Raw genomic sequence first — 18293 nt, forward strand, 5'->3', positions numbered from 1 at the left:
AAGGACTTATCCCAGAAAATAACTGGCCTGATAGGCTGCAAGCCACGCATTAAATATCATATGTTACTCATTCACAAACCCAGTTGGATTACAGATTTCCTTGGGGATGGGACTGACAGTTTGTCCCATTGATGCTCTTGTTGAAAGGTGGAATTGCATGGCCATCAGCAAGTTGTTTCTAAGTTGCCTCTAGCATTCTCCTCTCAATTTTCAGCAGGAGAAATTTCATCCAAAGATATCTGATTGACCGCTTCATACTCTTAAACCTCAGTTTGCCACCATTTAGTGTGAATTTGCAGGGCTTCCACTTCCAGCTGGCTTTTGGCAAAAGCTGTAAATAAATTAAGAGAGGACATTTCACTGCGGAGGGTCTAACCTCAAGTTGGAGTTGCAATGTTATGACGCAGTTGTAGCTCTTGAGTTGTTTGTCTATGGAAAAAAGAGCAGAAATTGAACCCTATTGCCCAGAGATCCCGTTCACATATTCTAGAAAGAAAAGTACAAATGTACTTGCAAAAATAGTCTGTTGAAATATTCATATAACTGAATTATCTTACTCATAACAAAGAAGAACTGAAAACATTGAAAAGCATTTAAAAAACAAAACTGTATCTGGATTTGTGGTAAAAAAAGATGGTGTCTCAGAATTCATTTGCCTGCAGCGACAGTTACTCAGAGTAGACTGATTGAAATGAATAAAAATGGAAGATGGAGCAAGCTTGTTTTCTGCTGCTCCAAAGGGTAGGACCTGAACCAATGGATTCAAATTATAAGAAAAGAGATTCCGACAAAACAGTAGGAAGAACTTTCTGGTGGTAAGAGCAGTTCCACAGTGTAATGGACTACTGCAGAAAATGGTGGGCTGCCATTAATTGGAGGTTATTAAGCAGAGGTTGGATGACCATTCTGTCAGGGATGATTCCTGCATTGCAGGGGGTTGTAGATGGCCCTTTGAGTCACTTCCAACTATGACTTTATGACTAAGTGAAGTCTATTCATTGCAATGTGTCTACTCTTGAGTAAATCTTAGTTGCATACCACCCATTCTATGCCTTCTGATGATTGACGATGGTCATCATCAAAAAGGGGGGAAGTTGCATAAAATTTGCACACGATCATTTATCTATAGATGCACATTTAAAAATAATTGCAATAATTTAAATAGAAATACAATACATCTCACCATAGTGGGGAATAGCATGGCCAGGTAACCTCTATACCTCATCAGTCTGCTCTTCAGGTGCTAGTTGTCGTTGGGCAACTTCAAGCTTCCTGCTTCCCCTTCATAGACTTATTTATCTTCAATCAGAACTTGGATGGGGGAGCCTTCCCAACAATGGACTATCCCCTTGACAGTCTTCACTCTCCTCTATGGGAAGTAATGTTCTCAGTGGATACTTTTCTCTGCTACTTAATTTCTGCAGCCTGAAAGAACAACATAGAAAAAGTCCGAAAGGCAAGTAAGCTCCTTTAGCAATAAGAGCAGGTTATCACTTACAAGATTCTTTTTAAGTTCAGCATCCTGATCTGTGTTTGCTTCTACCTCCATCCTTGCTGTGGGCTTGACAGCGCATTCCTTAAGCTGCCCCAGAGTAATAAAGCAATAATAATAATATTAATTATGGTACAGCTCCTTCTAAGGTCATGCTTATGTTCCATGACCTTTTCTTTCCCACTGCTCCTAAATTCAATAGCAACCTGACTGGAACAGCCATCTTTTCTTCACCTTCTGAACCACTCCTCTATTTTCAATGGAGTTTAGCCAAAGCCAGCCACACACATGGAGGAGAGGAATGTGAGGAAGTTTTCCCTGTCCACCTCTAGGTAGTGAAATGAACTTTGCAGTTCTAGTTGGGGGGGGGGGGCTTCAAGATTGTCACCAAGCCTGGTAAGGCAGAAAACAAACCAAAGGGTCTAAATGAACAAAGGATTTAAATGAATGAGAGGTTAGCAGAATGAACCTAATGGAGAACCCAAATCAATGTTCCTTGGTGTTAATATTAATTTTTTTTTTATTGGTTTGCAGTGGTTTTGCTGTTTACATTAGCAAGCCATACTTAAAATATTGAGGGAGTTTCCATGGTCCAGTCACAAGCTGGGCCAAGCTTACTAGGATTGTGATACCACACAAGACTCTGTGGAAAGGGCTCCATGATGCAGCTCTCCTCAGAACATCAGGCCCATTTGATTTCAGCTATGTGTGTGCCATGTTTATATATCTCCTTTCTTTCATGCCCCCCCACATAATAGAGTACGTTTGTACTATATGAACCTGTTCTGAGCCTAAATAAGAGCAAAGAGCTTTGAACACCCTAGCTGTATAAGTATTCAGCTATCCAGGAGAGGGCAGATTGACATGAAATTGTGGTTGGGTTGAATCCAGAACTCACCATGCTTAGAGTAGATCCTATTGAAATCAATGGGACTTGTTAGTCCCCTTGACTGAGTTAGTCATGACTCATTAAAGTTCAATAGATTTCAGTGTGTCTGCACTAAAAACATCTAAGCCTGGATTCAGCCCATTGAATTTTGCACAACACAGCCACAAAGCCTCACAACTGGACTACTGTAGTGCTCTCTGTGTCTTTTTCCTGAGGCTTTCCTTGACCCATAAGATTAGACTCTGATTTATTAGAATGAACTCCCTGAATTTGTTCTATTTGCTTCTAGATACATTTATATGGTTTCTTTTATTTAGGCTATAATTTTGTTTTACTGAATATTGTTTTTATACTGTACATAGTGTACACCACTTAGAGATTTCTACACTATCAAGCAGTTTAGAAAATGCTTTGAGATAGATAAATAAATAAATGCATAATACCACAACAAAGTGATTTCTCCTTAATTAAGTGTACAAAGGAAGTCTCAGACAGCCCCAGATTTTTGTAAGAAGATACAGTGAGATATACATTGAAAAGGCATTATTCAGACGTTTGAATTTATTTCCCTGGTTATGAACATTATTTATAAAATTGTGTCCACTCAGTGCTTTCATAAACCAGCCAAGGCAGCCGTGCTTGAAATAACTCACAGTATGTTCTAGTAAGCAAACCGCAGCATCAGCAGACATGTATAGCTCCATCTTTTATGAATCAAATAATCTTTTAATTCAATCTACCTTGATTAACCTTAGAAATATAGTGCCATGCCTAGTTATCCATACAGAGCACAGATGCATAGAGAATTCATTACTGCTGGCTTCCTATGACATGGCTGTATTATGTAAAGTTGTGCCTTCTAGAAATCTCAAAGCACGTTAAAACCTTTAACTAAGACAATGTGTTTCAAAGGAATTTGTTTTCTTTGGAATATGAATGTCCCCATAAAAAGGCATGATCTGTATTACGCAGCAGTGCCCAATGATTTGCAAGCCCTGCAAAACATGTCCTGGAGTAAACCCCACTAAACCAAATTGGTTTGTATTTGTCCAGAGCATGCAGAGAACATTTTGGAAAGATTACTACAGCTATGTGCAGTTAACCTAGGCTTTTATTTGTATTGTTCTTTAAATGTCTGCCTTACGACCACCTAGTAGGTATGGCACAGTGTACATGGAATGTTTACCACAGCCTGTTTCTGCCAATTTGCTCCTCTTGATGCCTCCAGTATTATGCATAGTAATGGAAAGGCCGGGCAGACAATACTGCACAAGATGGACCAATGGTTTGACTCAGTGTAAGGCAGCTTACTGTGTTCATATGAGTACACTACAACTGACAACTTCTAGAAGAGTAGCCATCTTAGTCTGTTACAAAAACTGAAGTGAAAACAACAACACACAAGTCCTATGCTGTGGTGACTTAGAGTCCCATTTTTGTTATGACATAAGCTTTCATGGACTCTCCATGAAAGCTTATTCCAAAATACAAGCTGAACAAATGAATTAGGATGGGACTGGGAATGAAGATGGGACTGAGAATGAGGTTTGGACTGGAAGTGGTTGTGAAATGATGGTGTGTGTGTGTGTGTGTGTGTGTGTGTGAGAGAGAGAGAGAGAGAGAGAGAGAGAGAGAGAGAGAGAGAGAGAGAAGAATGGTTAGGTTAAACAAAACTGAAGGTTAAACAAACGACAAGCTGAAAAAAATGTTACGCAACTCATGAAATGCTTTCTAATGTTCAGAGAACTTACAAAAGAGTAAAAGGCAATGGAGGTGAGGAGCTAGTTTTAGTTTTTTACCACCCACCACCCCATTTACTAAGTACTGTGATTGGAGAGTGTTGCATGAGATTGGGTTGGATTGGATTGGAAGCTAGAGTTGAATTGCCTTAAATTTTCACAACCACCAAATCCCTGCTGGCCAGCATTAAGTCTGAGCTGAAACATATTCTTCCACTGTCATATTAAAGAAAATCCTCGATTTCATTGGCCACAACTATTCCTCTCACCTGAACTTCTAAGTTTTAAATAAATATGTGTTGCTTACGCCAAACATATATCTACCTATTCCTATAAATACAGTAATCAGAAACTGTTTGAGATCTTGGATTAAATATAAAAGTCAATTTATGTTTGGCACTGGGTTCTTTAAGTTGTTGTTTCCTGATGGTGTTAAATCATTAGGCTCACTATGCCAGAGTTCAGCTGCAAAATCAGCCGGGAACTATAAATTACTAATGATGGGATATGGGTAGTGTTCTAGATATCAGACTTCAACAATACTCTTTTGGACGTAGATAGTAACATAATAATGAAAGTGTGGAACAAGTTACTGAACATACAGTAATGACAATATGTTAACCAATAGAGCATCTTTGAACTAATAATACAAAAACTCCTTCAGGTGACCTATTGAACTTTCATTCTGATTTGCCTGCACAAAGCTTACACAGAGGTTCTCTGAAATCACATAATTGCCCAAATGTGTTGGAACTGCTTTAGATGAACAGCTTGATATTGGGGGCAGCCTCCCCATGGTTGCATTTCATACATCCACATACCTATTGTTGACCTGTGGGAATCAGGCACATTCAGTCGCTCCCTCTTGTACCAAGCTCAACTGATGAGGGCTGACAGGGTTGAAGCCAAAGTGTGACCACAGAGCAATCTGAGGATGGCATCAGCATGACTGAGCAAACCTGAGTGTTCGCAAAAGTACGAAAAACACATTTAGAAAGAAAGCTAGAGGGTTTTTTTGTGGGAGGGAACATGCCAGAGGCAGCCAAAGTGAGACTGAACAAACTCACTAGATACTGCATGTTGAGTGTAGTAGGAAAAGAAAAACAGAAGATGGAGGGAGTGGAAATGTAATTCCGTGTTCCTGTATCATTCTAGCAGGGAGGGTAATCCCATTGCCTTCCATAGGTTTGTTGAATTCCAGGTCTCATCAACCTAGCATGGCCAATGATAGGGGATATCTGGAAGAAGACAAGGCTGACTGGCTGTCTGGAATCCTGAACCTTGAACTTCCTGTTAGGGATGATGATATGTTGCAACATTTTGTTGCAGGTCCCACTTGTAACATTGTGATAACAAACTCACTAAGAGTTGTCATAAAGAAAATTATTTAGCATCTTTAATGTACTGTAGCAGGAATGGTGAACCTACTTTCCTATGAATTTAATCTCTGAGCTGAGCCCACCTCCCTGGCTTGGAAGAATAGTCCTCACTCCTCCTTCTTGTGGATTTCCTACTTTAATTAAAATAACAAGTTGATAATGAAATTGCTGTGCACTGAGAATAAACAGCCGAACAACAGCTGTCATGATTAGCCTGCCAGAGGCTTGCATAATGGAATGCTAATCAGATGAACTAAACTCTTGGTACAATTTCCAGAAGGGTAGCTGTGTTAGTCTGTTGTAGCAAAAACAACAAAGTCTTGTGACTAGCACATTTATTATAGCATATAAGCTTTCATGAACCATAGTCCATTTCATCAGATGCATGAAGTATATTCCTGAACTGGAAAATGGGCAGAGCACTGCAGAGAAGTGAGTTCAGAGGGAAACAAAATGCAGAAAGGATAATGATTATTACCTGAAAGCAAAATAACTACAGTGACCAATCAACAAGGCAACACTGGTGATAGCACAAACATCCTCACATTGGTAAAGTATTTTTTTTTAAGCTGTAATCTCTATTCAAGGCACAGGTAACAGAATGGAGTTGCCTGATAAACTGTAATTCAGAGGTTTTCTGCTGGAGTTGCCCTTTGACATCCCTTTGATCAGGTATGGCCACCTTAAAATCAGGTAGAGAACTGTCCTTAAGGTGGCCAGCCTCAAAATAAGGAACATTATTAACATTTCAAAAAAGTATTTGTGTTAATTAGCTGGCCAATGTCTTATCACCAATTCTGCCTTGTTAAATTGGTCACTGTAGCTATTTTGCTTTCAAATAATCATCATTCAGGGCCCGGGACCCCTACATCCTACACCAATGCCTGAAGTGAGAAAATAGATTATGGGACAGGAGATGAATAGTGGTCTAAATCACGGACAGGAAGTTTTAAAATGCTCAATTTTTAGCTCAGATGATCCTATCTTCAGATGGTTACATGCCCTGTATTTAAACACCTTGACTGCCCCTGGGATGTAACAGCCACTTTGAAATATAATCAAACAGTGAAATCACGGGGTCATCTGTCTCTCCTTGCCAGCATCACGCTGCTTTGTTTCCAGTTTCACAGCAGGGCTCATGTTTTAAATAGATTATGTACTCTACTCTGAGCTGGCAACAACTTGCTAATAGCCAGCAGCTGAGTGATAAACTATTGTTGCTGACAAGGACCTATAGGGCTCCAGGCCTTTTGTATGTTTCGGAAGTACAATTACCTTACCTCCGGGTCAGTGGATACTTTGCCTGCTAATTATTTCGAGACATTCCAATTAAGAGCAGCCAAGCCCACCCCTGACACAATTCATCTTGAATACTATTAATATCTGTCGCTTTTCTTTATGATCCCCATAAATACAAATGACACCCGTTATAACATTGATTCAATTGAGGTCCTTTATGGGAGATATATTATCCTATGGGCAATAACAACTGGTACATCTGTACTCTACACTTCATTACAGTCCAAATCGAGGTGTCTGGTTCATCCATACTGGGTATTCCTACAATGACCTTTGGGTATTCCCACCATGGCTATGTCTGGATTACAATCTATTATAGAGGAAATCAAGTGGGGAATCGATTTTCTGATTGTGCCCCAGATCAACATGCACATACTGATTACAGTGTAGATTCATATGGCAGAAACAGGAGACTGCATTATATAGCAATCTAATTAGGTGGACTCTATGACCCATTTATCTGCAATGTGATAGTTAATACTCACTGTTAACTAGGTCCTCTTTGGACTTATTTTCTGGGTTCTTGGTGTGGAGGGTTGCACAGAAGGAGCAGATCCACAGATTGTATGAACCATAGTTTGCTTTTGGAAGTCATGATGATTATATGCTAAGGCTGGAGGAGCAGAAAAGATAGCAGCTAATCATCCCTGAATACACAGATCATTTTTCCCCACCATACAAATTTTGAGATAAACACAGTGATGAGTCCTTTGAAGATGAGTGCTTGGATGGTTGACAGTTCACCAAAAGGATTCGTGGATGAGATAATTATTTGTGAAAGTGATGTATGATCTCAGCTAGAAACCAGGTGATTTCAAAGTTCTTCCAGGTTTAGGAATTTATGGCTTACATGTGATAAGGAAAACTGAGTTGCAATGAAAAGGAGAACAACGAAGGCACAGAACCTTGGTGCAAGCCATAAATTAAAGAAAGCTTAATTTTAATAGGGAGTAAATTTATTCAGAGGTGTTACCAAAAAGAATCAATCATAGTGTGGGAAAAGATAATAAATGAAAGGGTTTTATATTAGGGAAACACAAGGAACTAAAACTGTTTTGTTTTGTTTTGTTTATGTGGAGGAGAGCTTTTCCTTTTCCATTCTATTTTTTTTGTCCCAATCTTCATGAATTATTTTCACTCAGGAGTCTTCCACTGGAAACCTCACCATAGCAAGTCTGGTACATATGAGCCTTTGACTCATCATTCCAGAAAGCCCCTGTCTACCTCTTCTTTTAAAATGTGAAGTGACTTTTCTTATATTGTTTTAGAATGCCTTAATAATACATTTTCCTATAGTAGTCTGGTTGCAATTGTTTCATTTATCAATGCAATCTTTTAAATATAATTTACTGTTTTATCACTTCTATATCATCTACTGATTAATTTAAAAAATGAATATTTGCAACTTTTCACCATTTGTCACTTCTTTTAAGTACATTTTAAATTTACATTCCTCTTGGTGTGTTTCACCAAACACATGCTCACTGGAGCAAATTTATATAGACTATTTTAGAGCCTGTTTTTCACTCAGCTGTTCAGTTATCTGCCTTAACCATGGAACAGAACAAATGGAAACAAATTCAATGCATAATAAACAAATTAAGGCTGCAATTCTGTATACACTTACCTTGGAAAACCTCTCATTGAACTCCCAGTATTTACTCCCATGCTTTCGTGTGTGTGTGTGTGTGTGTGTGTGTGTGTGTACACCATGGGTACGAGCACAGAATGGCTGCAATGGGCAACAAAAAATATGTGACAGTACTTTGTACTAGTGACAAATGTCAGAGAAAAAGCATTGCTTACTCCTAAGTAGATATGCACAGGGTTGCACTGTCAATGTAAAACAGCCCTTTTATTCGAGCAGATGCAATGCTGTAAATTATCAGGGTCGATTAAAGTTAAGTCTCAGTAGTATTTCAGTATTGGGGAGTATGTTATGTACATTGCAGCCATGAACAAATTGATACAAGATGTTAATCAGAAGATTATATTAGCATTTTTCTACTTAGCAGCAGTATTGAGTACAGCCTTGCTCAGCTGCACAAAGCTGGCAAAACAGGCAAATACCGGTACTCCATTCCTCTCATTAATTTACAAGCTAGTAGATACCTAAAGCTGAATTGCTTAGAAGATCACTGAGGTACGCTATCGTAGGGTCATTTAATTTGTTACATTTGGGAAGTGTCCATTTTAAAATGTAGAATGCAGAAGAGGCAAACACATGTTTGGAAAGGAAACACACATTATCTGCAGACTCTGACATTGGAGAGCCAGCTTTGACTTGAGCTCTGTCTCAAGTATACTCACGGTGGCAAACTTGGGTTTTCTGCTTTGCAATGTGTGCAACAGCCTTAACAATCCTGTGATCAATGTGTATTTTCTGCCATCCCATTCAAGTGGGATATAAATTTAATAACGAAATAAATCACTGTTGCAAGTTTTGTTTTTGTTTTTCTTAAATGTGATGAATGTTTGAATTTGGTATCTACTAAAATAGGAAATGATGGGGCGCTGAATGTTACTTAACATAGGGCTAATCAACCCCTGCCAAACTCCCAACTCTGTTGCCAACTGCCCTCCCTTTGCAACTGGCCAAACTCCCTCCCCCTCCCTTTACTGATCCCTCCCCAAACCCCTTCCCCTCACAGCTCACTCATCCCCCGGGCTTCCTTCTCGCAGTCAAAGCAGCGGGGGGGGGGGGGGGGACAAAGGGAAGAAAGTCATCCTCCCCCCTCCCCCCTCCAGCCACAGCAGCAGCAACAACAACAGGAGAAGTGTGGGAAGGCCTGGCTTTGCTTGTGAATGTAAACTTGGTTTTCAGTGTAATGGCGGACAAGTGCTGATATAGTAAAGAGTGGCATACCTACATATTGAAATATTTATATCCCTCCTTTCAGTCCCCAGAGAGACCCTGACGTAAAGACTTCTCAGAAGTTGGTGCCCAGTATAAAAGGCATGCTTGTAGGTTGAACATTGGATATATTGTGTGAACTCACAGCAGAACTGTAACAGTAGTAATCAAAAATAGTAAAAACAGAGGGGCTACAACACATAAAATAAAATAAAATAAAATAAAATAAAATAAAATAATAAAATAAAATAAAATAAAATAAAATAAAATAAAATAAATAAAATAAATAAAATAAAATAAAATAAAATAAAATGTAGTTATTTACATTTAATATTCAGTTCTATTTATGCAGCTGAATAAAGAGCATCTTGGAATGAGCATAATATAGGCTTGGATGATTTGTCAAGTTAACAAGAGCAAGCACAAGCATCAAATAATTACTTTCCCAATCAGAATTTTAGACCATCTTAAATCAAAATTAGGCAAAGAGGAAATCAATGTAAAGTGAAGAACTTGCTGGGTGTGCTTGAAGAATCAGTGATCAGGCTTTTAGAACAAACTTCCTTCTTACATTTCTCTGCAAGTCCCCTTAGCAGTCCTGCATGGTGGAGTTCCTATTAACTCTAGTGAATGGTAATAAATGTCAAGATGTAGTTATGAATGCTGGATAATTGATTTGTTGTTTTAATTTGAACTCTGTTGAGTTGGTTAAGTTTTTTGCCTAGCCACAGGACCTGGCCTATTCACATTGCCTACCCAATTCAACTGCACTAAGTCCACACTAAGAAAAGATGAAAGGAAAGTACAGATTGGGTCCCTGTCTTGCTCTGTTGGGGCTTGCTAAGAGTACTACTCCCCCCTCCACAACTCCAGACACCTCCTGGTCTGGGAGCAAGAAGGAGAAATGGGAGGTGAAAGATATAAAACATCTCCCAAGTGGTTCTTCACCCTGTGGAATGCCCTCCCACCAGATGTCAAAGAGAAAAATAGCTACCAAACTTTTAGAAGGCAGCCCTATTTAGGGAAGCTTTTAATGTTTAATAGGTTATTGTATTTTAGTGTTTTGTTGGAAGCCACCCAGAGTGGCTGGGGAAACCCAGCCAGATGGGCGGGGTATAAATAATAAATTATTATTATTATTATTAGTGAAAAGACAGGTGGATTGCGTGCACTGTTTGTCTCACAGTAAGAACAATAAGGCAATTAAAACATAAACCACAATAATCAGGAGCACAAAGCGATCAGAATTACTGCTTCACAGAGTGTTCAGCATAACAGGGTCTAGAATGGATCCCAGTGTGTCATAAAGCATATTTCCAAAATAATTTCTTTCTATATAACATTTGAGTCCCATTGATTTCAGCACTGCGGTTAGGCAGGTGCTTTGCTCTTTTCCAAAGAAACTGAAATGCATGTGCTGAAATTTGCACTGTACCAGTGAATAGACAGTAAAAAGAAAAAGAAAAAATACAGTCAAAATGTAAGCCAAGTCTGGAATGTTGACCATTTAATCGGTTTACATGTGTGTTTAAAATTAGAATATAAAAAGCAGAACTGGGTGGCGCTTTCTAGTCATGACATATATAGTACACAAGCATTCCAGGTGCAGGAGTTTAAAATAAAACTCACTGCCCCACAACTGCTGCCTACCTGCTTACCCAAATCATAACTGTAGAGGATTGCTAGATTTTGGATACTACACCCCTAATTTCCAAGGATTCTGATACATTTTCAGCACACCAAACTTTCCCCTCATCAATCTTCAGTCTTCCCAGAGTTAAAAGATATGGTACTCATCTCACCACACTTCCCTCTGCTGGATGGAATGTATGTTGCATCATTTTACACATTTGAACTTGGCATCAGAAGCTGAGGCCAGTCTATTCTGAAGTAAGAGGGCCCAAGTTACCGGTATGTTGTGTTTCTGAACAGGACTTTCTCATGGTTAGTTTAGGTGTTGCCTGTTATCATTTATCTTTCTTATTTTTTAAAATTATAGACAATTCCCACAGCATTTGGAATTATTCTTTTATTTTCAGTAAGGTTGCCATTGAAGGATATTGTAAAATTGAGTATTTTGGAGCTGTGTATTGAGAAAGAAGAGACAGTTCAATGTTTCTATTACACAGTCTGCAGCACGATTGGTACAGCCATGCATTTCAGGTTCCATGCAACTCTCATACCACCTGAATTTGACTTCCCATGTGTTTCAGACTAGCAGCAGTGTTTTGTCATACTGGGAGCCAAATGCGCTGGAATGGTGCTTACAATGAAATCATTCGAGAAGCCAAATGAAGACATCACCACAGCCACATGCATCCCTGGCCATATGGAAGTGGCAAATACTGCAGCTATGCTGGAATAGCCATTGTGTTCTATGGAAGTGTGAAGCAGCCAGCCATCTCTGCACAAGGTATGTTGTTAGTTTCAGGCTTACATCCATAGCTGTTTCCCTTTTTTAAAGAGAAATTCCCTTATTCCAAATAGGATTCCTCACAAGAAAAGGGAAAAGTTGACAGCTATGCTTACATCCCTTTTAGAGACCTTATCCATCTTTGTTGCCAGCAAAGAGATGAAACAAATATGAGTTGTATAATGTGTCTAAACTGCGTATTTGTATTCAGAGTCTGAAGGAATGATTTATTGCTTTGTTATTGATAAATTATGCAATTTGCTATTACGCAAACATGTGTGTTATTTGGGAGCACCAAGTATGAGGCGACACCTTGGGAACTAATTAGTTTATTGTGGCATGAGCTCTGCTTATTCTGGTGCAAAAGCAGTGGATTGAATTTCTTACTCAACATTTTGAAAGTTGTACATATACAGAAGAAGAACCTTGCCAGATCAAATCAAAGGTCCATTTAGCCCAGCATCCTGTTCGGAATTTGCAGTTTGCATATGGCAAATTAAAGTGCAATTAGCAATTTGTGAACAGTTAATTGGCTATGTATTCACTTTTTAATATAAGATTCCCAATTTTATTTTAGCAAACTTGTTATTATGTTCTGTTATGGTTGCTTCACCTTAAAAAAGGATGTTGTACATTCAGAGAGAAAAAAGGCAACCAAAATGATCCAGGGGATTGAGGAGCTCCCCTGTGAGGAGAGGTTAAAACCTTGGTTGGCCTTTTAATACAGAGAAAATGGGAGAGGTGACATGAAAGGAGTGTAGAAAATGATGTATGGTAGGAGAAAGCAGATAGAGGCAAGTTTTTCTCTCGCTCTCTCCTAACACTAGAACTTGTAGAAGCTGAATGTTGGAAGATTCAGGGCACACAAAAGAAAGCAATTCTTCACACAGTGTATTGCCAGACTATGGATCTCACCCACCCAGGAGGCAGGGATAGCCAGCAACTTGGATGGCGTTAAAAGAAGAACAGGCAAGTTCATGGAGGAGAAGGCTATTTGCCTTGATGGCTATGCTCTGTCTCCACTGTTGGGGGCAGCCTGCTTCAGAACACCAGTTGCTGGAAATCACAACGGGAGAGAGTCTGCTCCGGCTTGCAGGCTCCCTATTGGGATTTGGTTGGCCACTGTGAGGACAGGATGCCCGATTAGATGGGCCACTGGGCTGATCCTGTTCTTATATTCTTATGGGCTATTGGCTGATGTTGGTGGCTGAAAATGGAATTCCTTCATTCCAAAAGTTGACACCTTTCTGTTTGCAGTTTGGTGGTCTTCTTTGAGTGGGAGAGGATTCATCATTCTTGAACCAAGAATCCGGAGTTTTCACTCGGTTAATCTGCAGCGGGCTTTGTTTTCTTTTCATCTACCTGTGAATCGGGTTTACTCTGCAAACCTTGCTTTTTATGAATCTACTTTACTGCTCTTCCAAAGCTCAATTCGACAGGAACTGGGATGATTTCTTGTTTACGGAGCAGGTATTTTATAGTGGACCTCCAGGAAGAGCTTAAAAAAAAAAAAAAAAGCTGCCAACCCAAATTTAATTATTCCAGATAATTCCGGCGCCAAACTGGATAATCGCCCCCAAACAGATGACTCAAGGGGGCTTGGAACGTTCGCCTTCCTTCGCGCGGAGTGGCCCGGCGCAGCTGTGGGAGGTTCCTCTCGGGGCGCTCCGCCCGCCCTCCTCCAATCAGAAGTCGAGCAGGCCTCCCGAGGCGCTCGCCTGCATTTCCATTCATCTCCCGCAGGAGACAGGAGCCGCGCACGTGCCGGCGAGTCCCTCTCGAGAGCCCAGCAAAGGCGGACGAGCGCGAGGGCGGGAAAAAGCTCGCGGGCGGCCTGGGCGAGCGACGTCTTTCCCGGGAGTCGCTCCGCGCCCCCTCAGGGGACTTTCCCGCCCAGCGTCTCTGGGCTAAGCGCGGCGGCGCGTCTGTGCAGCTCCCGCGCCTTTTTTTTTTTTTTTATGGCGCTAGGACCCAGGCGAGTCTGCCTCTCGTGAGTCAGTTGCCGCAACAGCAGCGGCGGCTCGGTCGGAGTTGAGCGAGAGCGCCGTGGATGAGGCTGCGGCGCGCGCGCGAAGTGAATGGCTCGCGTGCGTTGGGAAAGTGGCCACGGAGCGAGGCGCTCGAGGATCCCGTGCGTGAGCCTGCGCGACGGCGCCTATAGCGGCAGCAGCAGCAGCAGCAGCAGCAGCAGCAGCTCCTAGGGGGGCCTCTCTCCACCTGCCCGCGGTCGCAGCGCTGAGGTGAGTCGCCAGCCCGCCTCGGGCCAATGGACGCAGCAGGCGCGTGAGGAGAAGTTGCTGCTGGGCTGCCCTGGCGAGGAGCGGCCGGCCGCAGGGGACACCAGCCAACTCCCAAGCCCGCCAGCTGCCTTCCCGGGGCTGTCACTGGAAATGGCACCTTGGGAGGAAGGTCCCCTCGTGGGGTTGGACCAAGCAAGCCCAGCAGCCTCTGGGATGAGCGAAGATTAGTGGCGCGTCTTTCTCTGGGGAGCAGCAGCCCCGTCCGAAAGTCGTGGCTTAGAGGGCGCAGTGGTCCCTCATCAAATAAATAAATCCATAAACGGCGGGAGTAGCCCGTTTTCGCCTAGTTCCGCGTATGGTCTCACCATACGCGGAACTAGGGAAAAATCCCTATGGCATTCTGGTGTAAATCAGGGCCAAGGCTGTGGTTCTCTCGCGGTGTTTTTACACTTTTTAAAGCCCCCAGACACGTACAGGGTTGAGTTCCCCTCCAGCTACAAACTCCCTGCTGGGACAGGATGGAAACTGACGGTGCTCATTGATTTATGGTTTGTGATTAAGCTTTTTCCTCTACCCCTGAAAGCGAATGCCAGGCAGAAGGGGAAAGAGGCGAGCAGATGAGCGGGAGGGGGTTGTTTTGTTTTTGTAGCTCCTTGGGACAGTTTGTGGATCTGTTTCTTCCACCCCTTAACTTTTGAGCATTGCCTTGTCCAGGGGGAAACCTGCAGGGGAAAAAATGGATATATGAATAGTGTGCTTGTCCGGCTGTGGTTTTTTTCCACAATTGTCACAAGCTTGGAAATTTGTGAGCATCGAAGTGTATTACTGTAAATCCTTTGTATAAGCTAGGTGTGGGTTTTCTCTTGTACAGCATAATGTAGCCTTGTACCTTAGCTTAACTGAAAACATGCATCAGAACTTTGTTGTTAAGTTGTAGGAAGAGATTCTGTCTAGAACACCTCATGTTAGCTTTACTTTATCTTACCTGGTTTCAGTGATGCTCTCTTTGTTTGATCGACATTCCATCATTAAATAATGCCATGGCACTGTACTGCTATAAAATGAGGAACGTCATTATGGTCCATGAAATTGTATTATTGGGGGTGGGGGTGGGGAGTCAGGCATTCGCCTACAGTACAAAAAAAGATAATAAGGACCAACGGCCAAATGGGTTGGATGAGTCATATATTGAGCCAAAGATGATCAGGACCTTAACATCAAGTATCTGAATCATTGCTTAACAATCTTTGAAACATCTGGAGACATTGTTCAGTGATACAGTCACTTTCAAAGGAGTATGTGGAATTGGGATAACGATAATTCACCAACTTGAGAAATGCAGAGAACTCACCCTTAAGGGACAAAATCTGTTTCACAAGATGCTAGGAGAGGAAGTCATGAAGTTTCTGTTGCTCATTACTTTCTCCTAGTATTAGGTAAGCAAAACTTTGCTCAGAAGCAACCTTGCTCTTCTTCATTTAGTTGTTCTCTGTTTTCTCATTTTAAAAATGGGCAGAAAGCTAAAGAGTTGTGAGATTGTGTCTGTTCAACTTGCTTCAAAGTGTCAAAGTTTCAATTCAAGAAAACTAACTTGTTTCTGAATGGAAAGTGCTTATCCTTTACAGTACAACATACAAAGATAAATTCAGCTGGTGTATTATGAAGTCTGAAGTTGTGTTGGTGAGATAGATCCCACTTGTTGATGCAGATTTGTTTTGCTTATGTACACATTAAAATTCTGTGTCACTTGCATGTATTTCAAAGGAGGGGTGGAGTCTGTTTCAAGACTCATGTACAGATTGCTGTAGTTTGTTTTCTAAGCATCAGTTTAAAGAAGAGGTGTATTTATTATTTGTACTAAACAATTTAATTCTGCTTGTACTGTGGTTGTGTTCAACTGTTGAAAATGAAACTGTTTCATTTTTGCTTAAACACCATAAAGTGTAACATGCATGGAAATACAGTAGTACAAAATTCAGTTCTGTCACATAATGTCAGTCCAGGCCAGGCCGATGGAGCTCTCCCAGACCATCCATTACAGTTTTTGAAAATGTCACTGTTTATCATGGCCATTTAAAGCAATGGTGACCTCTGCTGGCAATTCCCATCTAAAAATATGTGCTGAATTCAGCCATCTGATAAACATGAATTGTTCCTGATTGATTTAATAACATGCATTAAAGTAGGTTGGCTAATAAAACCATGAAGTTCGCTTACACAGTTGTAATGACATTATTGGAGTTTGCTTCTAAGTAAGCGTACATAGAATAAAGTTGTAAAAAAAATCCTTATTCTACCACCTCTCCACATGTGTTCTTCAGTTTTGTACTGTTTTGTGAGCTAGATTACACATATAGATTCCATTTTTTTGGTTTACGTTGCCTGCCAGAAACCCTGTCTGTTTTCGAGGTGAAGGAGTAGTTTTAATAATATAACAAAATTTCAGGGGGAAGACTGTTCCACATGAATATCTGGCATTTCAGATGGAAATAGTTTACTTTGTTATTGGTTAAACATTAAGCAATCCATGGTCTGGAATTAATTCACCTATAGAAGCAGGGGGGAGATTCTCTGCTTTTGGGGTTTTTTTTTCTTTCTCTTGGCCTTTGTATGATTACCAGAAGACAAAAGAGATAGATATACAGTTGAGTTACAGGTAGATGAGAGAGAACTTACTCGTGCGTACACATGCAGCTGTCTTGGAGTTTATGGTGCTTGCCTAATTTAACCCTGCTTTGGTCTTCTAGCATTAACATTAGTGGAAATAGTAGACCACCCATAAGACTGTAAATGATAGCAAAAACTTTGTAGTAAAGAACATGAGAATGCAGAGGTCTTTAAAGAAAACAACAACTGCAATATGCACACACATCTATACATCAAAATTAGTTTTTGTCTACCAAGGCAATAATTCAATGTTGGCTCAGAATCTTGAGATCTGGACTTGATAATAGCTACTGTGCTTGGAAAATCAGCTTCTGGATAACAGAAAATAGCCAAATGGTGCTGTTTTAAATATTGAAAGGACTCAGAGAGTTTGTTCAAATGGCAGATTCCCCAATACTGAAGTGTTAAACTAGAAGTAGATGATAAAAATATAGAGAGGTGTAAATGAATGTAAAAGTACCTAAGGAAAGATTTTATCTGCTTTATCTTGTTAAGTCAGTTGGATACATTTGAAGTAGACTAATAGATGCAATAATGATAATTCAGTGAGTTCCCATTTGCTATAATTGTGTCTTCCAGTTGGAATCAGCAAAGAGATCAAAATGCAGCCCCTTTGAGACAAAGGGGGAAAGCAAAATAACAACACAAATGTCAGTAAATCCCATGACAATCTCTAAAACACGCTATCCTGTATAAGTCAGTTCAAAATTAATTCCCATTGAGTTTCCAGGTCAGAGTGAATAAGACTGCAGCCTAAAAAAGTAAAAAGGCAGTAGCAGTTTGTTGTTGGCATCTGCCCGTCTTGAGAGAGAATGGAATGGGCATTAGCAGCCCCTTCAGGCCTCAGTAGTGTGTATGGAGGTCCTGGGCTTGGCTGCAAGAGTTGCCGCTAGGAGGTGTATGAGACCCTATCTTAGAGACTGCACTCCAAGTTTGTGTAGGGTTTATTTTTTAGCCTTTCCTTCTCTTAAATATACCCCACAAGGCAGCGGAGGCTTAGGATCAGAGTTTTCATTCTCCTAGGTAAGCTACCTTCCCAGGTTGACGAGCCCCATCTGCCCCAGTATAGCAGAATAGAATGATAATCTGCAAAAAAACTGCTGAAATTATGCATTCTTCACCCCCCCCCCCATTTAAAAGTGTGGTACAAACCTCTCATGGGAGAGGGTGCCAGTTCTTGGCTGCTGAACTAAATGTCTCAGAAATGTCGGGGAGATTGTAGGGATTCTTGAGAAATACTGGCCCCAGGCCATTTGGGGTTTCAGAGGTCAAAACCAGCTCCTTGCATTAAGCCTGGAAACAAGATCAGTTAAGCTGGTAC

At 40.9% G+C, this 18293-nt stretch overlaps 1 protein-coding gene across 3 annotated transcripts in view; it reads left to right on the plus strand.

Annotated features, from left to right (window-relative positions):
• Window positions 1-13837: 13837 nt before the first annotated feature.
• Window positions 13838-18293, plus strand: part of NGF (nerve growth factor) — a 57380-nt gene continuing 52924 nt past the window's right edge. For 2 of the 3 annotated variants that reach the window (XM_081865052.1, XM_081865051.1), the window contains exon 1: window positions 13838-14305. The gene's annotated coding sequence lies outside the window, so the exon portion shown is untranslated. Of the gene's footprint in view, window positions 14306-14712; window positions 14837-18293 lie in introns of those variants that run through there. The other variant, XM_081865049.1, reaches the window with a different exon arrangement.

The sequence above is a fragment of the Podarcis erhardii genome (genome assembly GCF_964252035.2).
Source record: "Podarcis erhardii genome assembly, chromosome: 6".
Classification (NCBI taxonomy): Eukaryota; Metazoa; Chordata; class Lepidosauria; order Squamata; family Lacertidae; genus Podarcis; species Podarcis erhardii.